This window comes from Hyperoodon ampullatus (genome assembly GCF_949752795.1).
Source record: "Hyperoodon ampullatus genome assembly, chromosome: 8".
NCBI lineage: Eukaryota > Metazoa > Chordata > Mammalia > Artiodactyla > Ziphiidae > Hyperoodon > Hyperoodon ampullatus.
Genome location: NC_136921.1, coordinates 8,567,585 through 8,575,487, shown reverse-complemented (window position 1 = coordinate 8,575,487; position 7,903 = coordinate 8,567,585). Strand labels below are relative to the sequence as shown.

General features: G+C 43.9%; 1 long non-coding RNA gene across 1 annotated transcript; it reads right to left on the bottom strand.

Annotated features, from left to right (window-relative positions):
• Nucleotides 1–325: 325 nt before the first annotated feature.
• Nucleotides 326–5,821, bottom strand: LOC307056738. Its single transcript, XR_013811029.1, has 3 exons — nt 5,770–5,821; nt 4,296–4,382; nt 326–337 (listed from the first exon to the last, which is right to left on the bottom strand). It is a non-coding gene; the product is annotated as an uncharacterized lncRNA (long non-coding RNA).
• Nucleotides 5,822–7,903: the final 2,082 nt, after the last annotated feature.

Sequence of the window (7,903 nt, the reverse complement as noted above, 5' to 3'; positions counted from 1 at the left end):
TACTTGATAGAATAAAGTCTTCATTTCTCTATGACAGCCCTACCGTCTTCTAGAAGCCTTTGGCTATCCATTTATGATGCTTTTTCTGCCTGCTGGTAGAAAGGCTGGATAACTACTTTTTCCTTCTCTAAAATCCGGTATGAGTGATTTGGGAGAATACAATGAAATTCTGTTATCATATATTCTTTTTCAGTACAAGGTACAAAGGCATACCTTTCACTCATCCCATCCTTGCTCACCAATCTGATTTGAAAAGTATCCTCAAACACTTCTATTAATTCATGCTGAGTGACTCTGTCAGGCAAGTTCTTGATCAAAAGTGTTTTGGCATTTCCATCTTCATAAACACAAAAGAGTATTTTTAGTCTGAGTTTAGATCTCATAAGCATCAAGAGTTCTCTAAGATGGGCTTCCCTGGTGGCGCAGTGGTTGAGAGTCTGCCTGCCGATGCAGGGGACACAGGTTCATGCCCCGGTCCGGGAAGATCCCACATGCCGCGGAGCGGCTGGGCCCGTGAGCCATGGTCGCTGAGCCTGCGCGTCCGGAGCCTGTGCTCCGCAGCGGGAGAGGCCACAGCAGTGAGAGGCCCGCATACCACACACACACAAAAAAAAAACGAGTTCTCTAAGAGAGAAAAAATACTTCTCAAAGAGTTGGAGAGTAGTACATATTCCTTCATTTAACAATATTTGGGGACTTCCCTGGTGGTCCAGTGGTAAAGAATCCACCTTCCAATGCAGGGGACGCAGGTCCAATCCCTGGTCGGGGAACTAAGATACCACATACTGCAGGGAAACTAAGCCCGTGCACTGCAAACTACAGAGCCCACATGCCCTGGAGCCTGCACGCTGCAAGCAGAGAGAGAAAACCTGCACGCCACAACTAGAGAGAAGCCCGCACGCGCCGTAACAAAAAGATCTCTCATGCCTCAACAAAGATCCCATGTGCCATAACTAAGACCTGACACAGCCAAAAAAATAATAATAATAAGGAAGATATATAAATAAAATATTTTTTAAAAAAAGACATTTGCACACAGCGTCTGGGTGACAACAGCCTGTGCTATGTGCTGGCTGTGAAAATACGAACTTGGCCTCCACTCTTGAGAATGTAGTCTTGTTGGGGAAAAGGCTAGTAAACAAATAGCCACATAATTACAAACTGTGGTAAGTGTCAGGAAGGAAAAGTAAAAAGGGAAATGAAAACATCAAGTAGAGAAGACTTAACTTAGTCTGGGGGTAAGGAAAAATTTTTCTGATCTGCAGAGGTGACCTTTAAGCTGAGACTCTTGGATGGGTTGTCAGTAGCCAGGGGATGAGTCATGAACATTAGGACAGAGAAGGTGAGCCATGCAGCTAGAGCAGAAGGAGTGAGCACGGCAGAGAGAGTCTGTGCTGTGGAAGTAGGCGACTTGCTAGAAACTGAGGAGTGCTTGCACGGAGTAAGAAAGAATACGATATTCCTGTCTGATGCAGAGTCTTCTAGGTACACAGGTATCTCTGAACAAGTTACCTTGCTTGCATACATTTCTTTGTTTCCTTTCCCTTTTCGGTTTCTTCCATTTAATTTCATATCCAAGGACGTTTGTCTCACTAAGTTCCAGGGCTTTTTCCTGGTCGTCAGCAGATTTAAAATTCACATAACCAAATCTCCTACAGAGATGCAGCCAAAAAGGAAAAAAAAACACAAGTAGAGTCAAAAGGCATATGCCTTCCAGCTGGCTACTCACACTGGCTGTGAAAGTGGAAATTAGCATTGAGTCAAACGCAGCTGTCAAATTTTACAAATTAAAACCAAGGCTCCACCAACTGGCAATATCGTGCCATGAAGTAACTGGAGAGCAGCAGTTCTCACCTGGGGTGAGTCTGACAATATCTGGAGACATCTTTGGCTGTCACAACTGGGGGACTACTTCTAGCATCTAGTGGGTAGAATCCAGGGATGCTGTTGAACAGCCCCCCCCACAAACAAGGAATGAGCTGGCCCCAAATTTTAATAGTGCAAGAGTCGAGAAGCCCTCCTCTGGGGCAAGGACTGAGAGTCAGGGCAAACTCACCCGCTGAAATCATTATTAGTTTTCTAACTATTGGCCAGATTTAACTAAAAGCTATAAAAAATGAAACTTGAAATGACACGTTTTTGAATTTCTGTTTTAAGAAACAGCCATTGCACTTGTGAATTGAAACAAAAATATCGGGGTTTTTTTTTTTTTTTGGCCATGCCATGCGGCTTGTGGGATCTTTTTTTTAAAATAAATTTACTTATTTATTTACTTTTGGCAGCATCGGGTCTTCGTTGCTGCGCGTGGGCTTTCTCTAGTTGCGGCAAGCGGGGGCTACTCTTCATTGCGGTGCATGGGCTTCTCATTGCGGTGGCTTCTCTTGCTGTGGAGCACGGACTCTAGGCATGCAGTCTTCAGGAGTTGTGGCACACGGGCTCAGTAGTTATGGCTTGCGGGCTCACACAGGGTCAGTAGTTGTGACGCACTGCCTTAGCTGCTCCGTGGCATGTGGGATCTTCCCGGACCAGGCCTCAAACCTGTGTCCCCTGCACTGGCAGGCGGATTCTTAACCACCGCGCCACCAGGGAAGCCCTGGCTTGTGGGATCTTAGTTCCCTGACCAGGGATTGAACCCATGCCCATGGCAGTGAAAGCACGGAGCCCTAACCACAGGACCACCAGGGAATTCCCAAAAATATCATTCTTAAAATAGAACGTGTTGGCAAACTCAAAGGCTATTAGAGTAAATTTCTTTCTTTTTTGGGGGGGGGGGGTGTTGGGGACTGTGTTGGGTCTTCGTTGCTGCCTGCGGGCTTTCTTGTAGTTGCAGTGAGCGGGGACTGCTCTTCGTTGCAGTGCACAGGCTTCTCATCGTGGTGGCTTCTCTTGTTGTGGAGAACGGGCTCTAGGTCCACAGGCTTCAGTAGCTGTGGCACACGGGCTCAGTAGTTGTGGCTTGTGGGCTCTAAAGTGCAGGCTCAGTAGTTGTGGCGCACGGCTTAGTTGCTCCGCAGCATGTGGGATCCTCCAGGACCAGGGCTCGAACCCGTGTTCCCTGCATTGGCGGGTGGATTCTTAACCACTGCGCCACCACGGAAGTCCCAAGAATTTTTTTTTAATGCAAAAGGAATCTTTATTTACTACAAACACAACAATATTTCACAATATAGTTAACAAAAAGTGTAAGCAGGGCAATGTGTCAAAAGTTGTGGCATTACCTCTGGAGCCAGAATGCTGGGCTCAAATCCTGACCCTGCCACTTTCTAACTGTGTGATATTCGGTACGTCACTTAACTTCTCTGTGCCTCAACTTCCTCATTTGTAAAATGGGGATAATGACAATAATTACTGCTGAGAATTGTCTTATGGATTCAATGAGTTAAATAAACAAGGAACAATGCCTGGTACAGTGAGTACTCAATGAATGTTTACTATTATTATTATCTTTTCATTTCTACCTAAGAAATTCTGAGTACCATAAAATAAGCATGCTCACACCCAAGACATATGCTTCTGATGAGAAAGAAGTAAGAAAGGATGAAATTCAACTCAGCAAAAAAGCAGAACTGATACAGAACCTATATTTGCCACCAAAGCTAGGGGTTTTGTGATTAAATCTGTGTTCGTTTAAAATAATTCTAGGCAAATAACATTGCTCACAGTTGGAAAATCATGAAAACATGTTTCTGTAAAGACTCGGAAGATCTTGTGATTAGTTTAGTATTTTGGTTGGAAAAATGGGATAGCAAAATTTAATATAATGGATTTATTAAACGAGCCACTGAAGGACTTTAAATACTCGTTCTGAACTACAAGAGGCTGAGGTAATATCTTATAAAGGGCGAAGAACAAGTAACAAAAGGATCCGACAAGAATAATAATTGTTGGGCTGATAAACTCTTAACAACACCCTTAATTTATCAGTATTTACCTGGACAAGCCAACTCTGACACCAATGACTGCGACGTCATTTTTAGCAAAAAATTCACTAAGACCAGTTCTTAGTTCAGCAACAGTTTTGTTGAAATTCAGATTTCCAACAAATAGTTTGAAACTTACAGGTGGTTTAGCTGCCATACAAAAAGGCAAAAAATAAAGAGAGAGAGAGAACTCAAACAAACAGTTCAGAAAGAATGACGCTAAAAAAAATATCCATTGAAGAATCTGGCATATTGTAACACCAGGCTGCAATTAAAATCCCTTTGTCCATCATTTGGGCTAACAGAGATTTGGTTTTCGCCAATATGAAATTCTCCACGTGTCTCTTGCGCTCTAAAACACAGCAAAGAAGTTACCTTCTAATTTCTGATTTTTGGTTTCAGGGGAAGCATTCTGTTTGGTCATTTCCTCCTTCTGTTTATCAGCTGCTTTCTTCATAGGCTCTGTGGGCAAAAGCCAGAATACAGTTTTTTGTTTCTTTGGATTTTTTAAAAATAAATTTATTTATTTATTTTGGCTGTGTTGGGTCTTCGTTGCTGCACAGGCTTTCTCTAGTTGCTGCGTGCGGGGTCTACTCTTTGTTGTGGTGCGCGGGCTTCTCACTGAGGTGGCTTCTCTTGCTGTGGAGCACGGGCTCAAGGCACGCGGGCTTCAGCAGTTGTGGCACGCGAGCTCAGTAGTTGTGGCTCACAGGCTCTAGAGAGCAAGCTCTGTAGTTGTGGCTCACAGGCTCTAGAGAGCAAGCTCAGTAGTCGTGGTGCATGGGCTTAATTGCTCCACGGCATGTGGGATCTTCCCGGACCAGGGCTCGAACCCGTGTCCCCTGAGTTGGCAGGCAGATTCTTAACCACTGCGCCACCAGGGAAGTCCCCAGAATACAGTATTTTTAATGATCTGTCTGTGCCACTAATGAGTAAAGTGGGAGCTTTTACACTGTCTACAAATACCATACCTATACTGTGCCTATTCTCCACAAGACACCTGGGTTAGGCCTGGTCAGAATACTTTTAAAAGCATTTATAAATTAATTAGGAAAAGTTCTTCAAGTTCATAAAAGAACTTCAACAGCCCTGCTCAATGGCTTCGCTTATAACTCTAATTCCTTGATACTGGCCATCACTAACAGAACTGGTTTAGGTCATTCTGACCTTCCTCTTCCTCACAGCCTGTGTCATCACCCTTATGATCCTGCTCATCTTCCTCTGCCCCCAGGGGAAAGGCTTTTCTCCCCCTGGCCCATGAAGGATACAGGGCTTCTTTTTCAGAATCTAAATGAAAACCCACCCAATCAATTACTGCCACACAGACTTGTTAAGAATGAAAACAAGTTGTTCTTTCAGAGAAACTGCTCATAAGTCTGACTGTATACACAAATCTAAGAAAAAAATTCGCTGTCATTTTAACCTTTTATTTGAAATAATTTAAAATGTATTATTGTATTCTCATAACAATGCTAAGAATTACTGCTTTGGAAGCAATACCATTTAAAATGTTACACAGACGCCATCAGGACAAAAAAATCACTCAGAGTGAAATCTGGGGGACAATTAACCTGCCTGGCCCATAAGCACAAAGAGAGAAAGAGTGTACAGTATTCAAAGAGAAAACTCTGATTCTGGTCATGTGGACAGCAGAAGTCAAATGTCCACTGGGACTCCTCAAGCCAAGCCTGGAGAATCGGCGAGGGATGCCAAGGGTGGTATTTCCACAGAACCCTTTCAAGAGCCATGTGCAATGGCACATAGGGCTGACCCCTGACAGCCACCAGCAGGGACGTCCCCAGAGGGGACTCTTTACGTCCCTCATTCTAACACAACTCACAGTTCTTACCTTCATCCTCCTCAGGGTTCTCATGTAACTTCTCATGGTTCTCGAGCATGGCATTCCTCCTGTCTTGGCAACTTGGCCCCTGTGGCTCCCTTCCTGCATGGTGATATTAATTTCTCAGCAAACATGGGAGCCAGAAACTTTTTTTTCTCGATTTTATTTCCTGGAGCAGTAGTAATCTTCCTACCATTTTTCTGAGGGACATCAACCTAGAGAAGGAAGAACAACAATGAAGAGATGTCTCCTCTGTGGCCAGGAGGCGACAGTCACACTGCACAGTCAGCAAGTGCAAGATCTGCTCAGGCCCACGTGTCAACGTCTGTGCTGATTTCTCCAGAAAGAATTTCTCAGTGTGCAGTAAAAGAGCTCCCAGCACCAGAATTACCTGGCATGCTTGACTAAGAAAAAAAGAGAAAAAGAAAATTCTTGGATTTCACTTAGAGCTCTGAAATCAGAATCTCTACAGGGAAGGATCTAGGTTTCTAAAAGTATGCAAGCTACTGCCCTAGGAAAACATACCAAGTCAACTACTGTTTAGGTGGCTCAGTGTGTCTGTAGAGTCCCAACTCTCTGCATTCAAGTAAAACGCCAAAGGAGAGGACCGCCACGCAGGCACCTGAAACACACACAGGAATGAGAGCCAGGCCCCAAAACTGGACCTCATGCTTCCTAATTACACCACTGATCCCCATCCCAGAGCTACTAAAGATTGGGCACAGTATTATAAAACTAAATGACTAAAGATGAAAATTTTAGCAGAACACTGAATGAAGTCTCGCCACATACAAAGGGAGAAAATGAAGAACTATGGGCGGTGGATGACCACGTAAAAACACAGCAAGAAGGCAGACATCTACATGCCAAGGAGAGAGGCCTCAGAAGTAACCAAATTGCCAACAAGTTGATCCGGCCTCCCGAACTGAGAGAAAGTAAATTTCTGTTGTTTCAGCCACCCATACATCTGTGATATTTTATTATGGCAGCCCCAGCAAAGACACAACTGGTGTGTGTGTGTATGTATATGTATGTGTGCATATATACATACACACATACAGACCTCAACCCACATCACAGGAAGAGATGAGTCACTATAATATGTGATTAGCATTACTGGCTATGAACAATATTTACAGGCAAACAGATGAGGGACCAGTTCATCTGGCATAGGAATGACATGGGATCAGGGAAGGCACGTGAAAGAGACTAGGGTTTGAATTAAATAATTTCAACGAGCCCACAGTAGGGTATGGTTAGCCTAGAAGTTAATCTAACTGTGATACTACCACTATATGCTGCACCAATCAGAGAAAACATCACATTTTAAAGAGGAATGACCAAGGGCTGCCAGTGTGAACAGTCTAGAACCATAACACATGCATCTCAGTTTAAGGAAAATTTAATGTGACTACTCTTATTTTCCTCTGAGCTAACACAGTCTGGGTTCCGAAACAAAAGTTGCATTCACCAAGAATTTTTTGGCTCTGATTGGTATAGAGAGTTAATGCACTGTGTTGTGGACATCACAGTACAGTAGGTGCTCTCCTATCTATGTCCACTTAACTGTGTCACATTAAGCTAGTCTGTGGCTGGATTAAATGGCCATCTCAATTCCAAACAGGATTTACTAACTTGATGCCTATGAAACGCATGTGAAAAGCACGTGCGGCTGGGGTTTCCCTGGTGGTGTAGTGGTTGAGAGTCCGCCTGCCGATGCAGGGGACACAGGTTCATACCCCGGTCCGGGAAGATCCCACATGCCGCGGAGCAGCTGGGCCCGTGAGCCATGGCCGCTGAGCCTGCGCATCCGGAGCCTGTGCTCCACAATGGGAGAGGCCACAACAGTGAGAGGCCCGCGTACCGCAAAAAAAAAAAAAAAAAAAAAGCACACACGGCTAATGGGCTACTAAGTGGTACTCAGTACACCTGGAAATTTCTGATCCTATAAGCTGAACTATATCCTTAATAAGCCTCAGTCTTTTGTTCGCAAACCTATATATGACCGTTGTAGTTGCAGTTTCAATTACATAATAAATGTCATATAAACCAATCAGGTTAATGCAAAAAGTTATTGAATCTAGTAAAACAAAGTTGACCACTTTGGACATACTCAATAAAGCTCAAAAAGTGCAGTCAAATT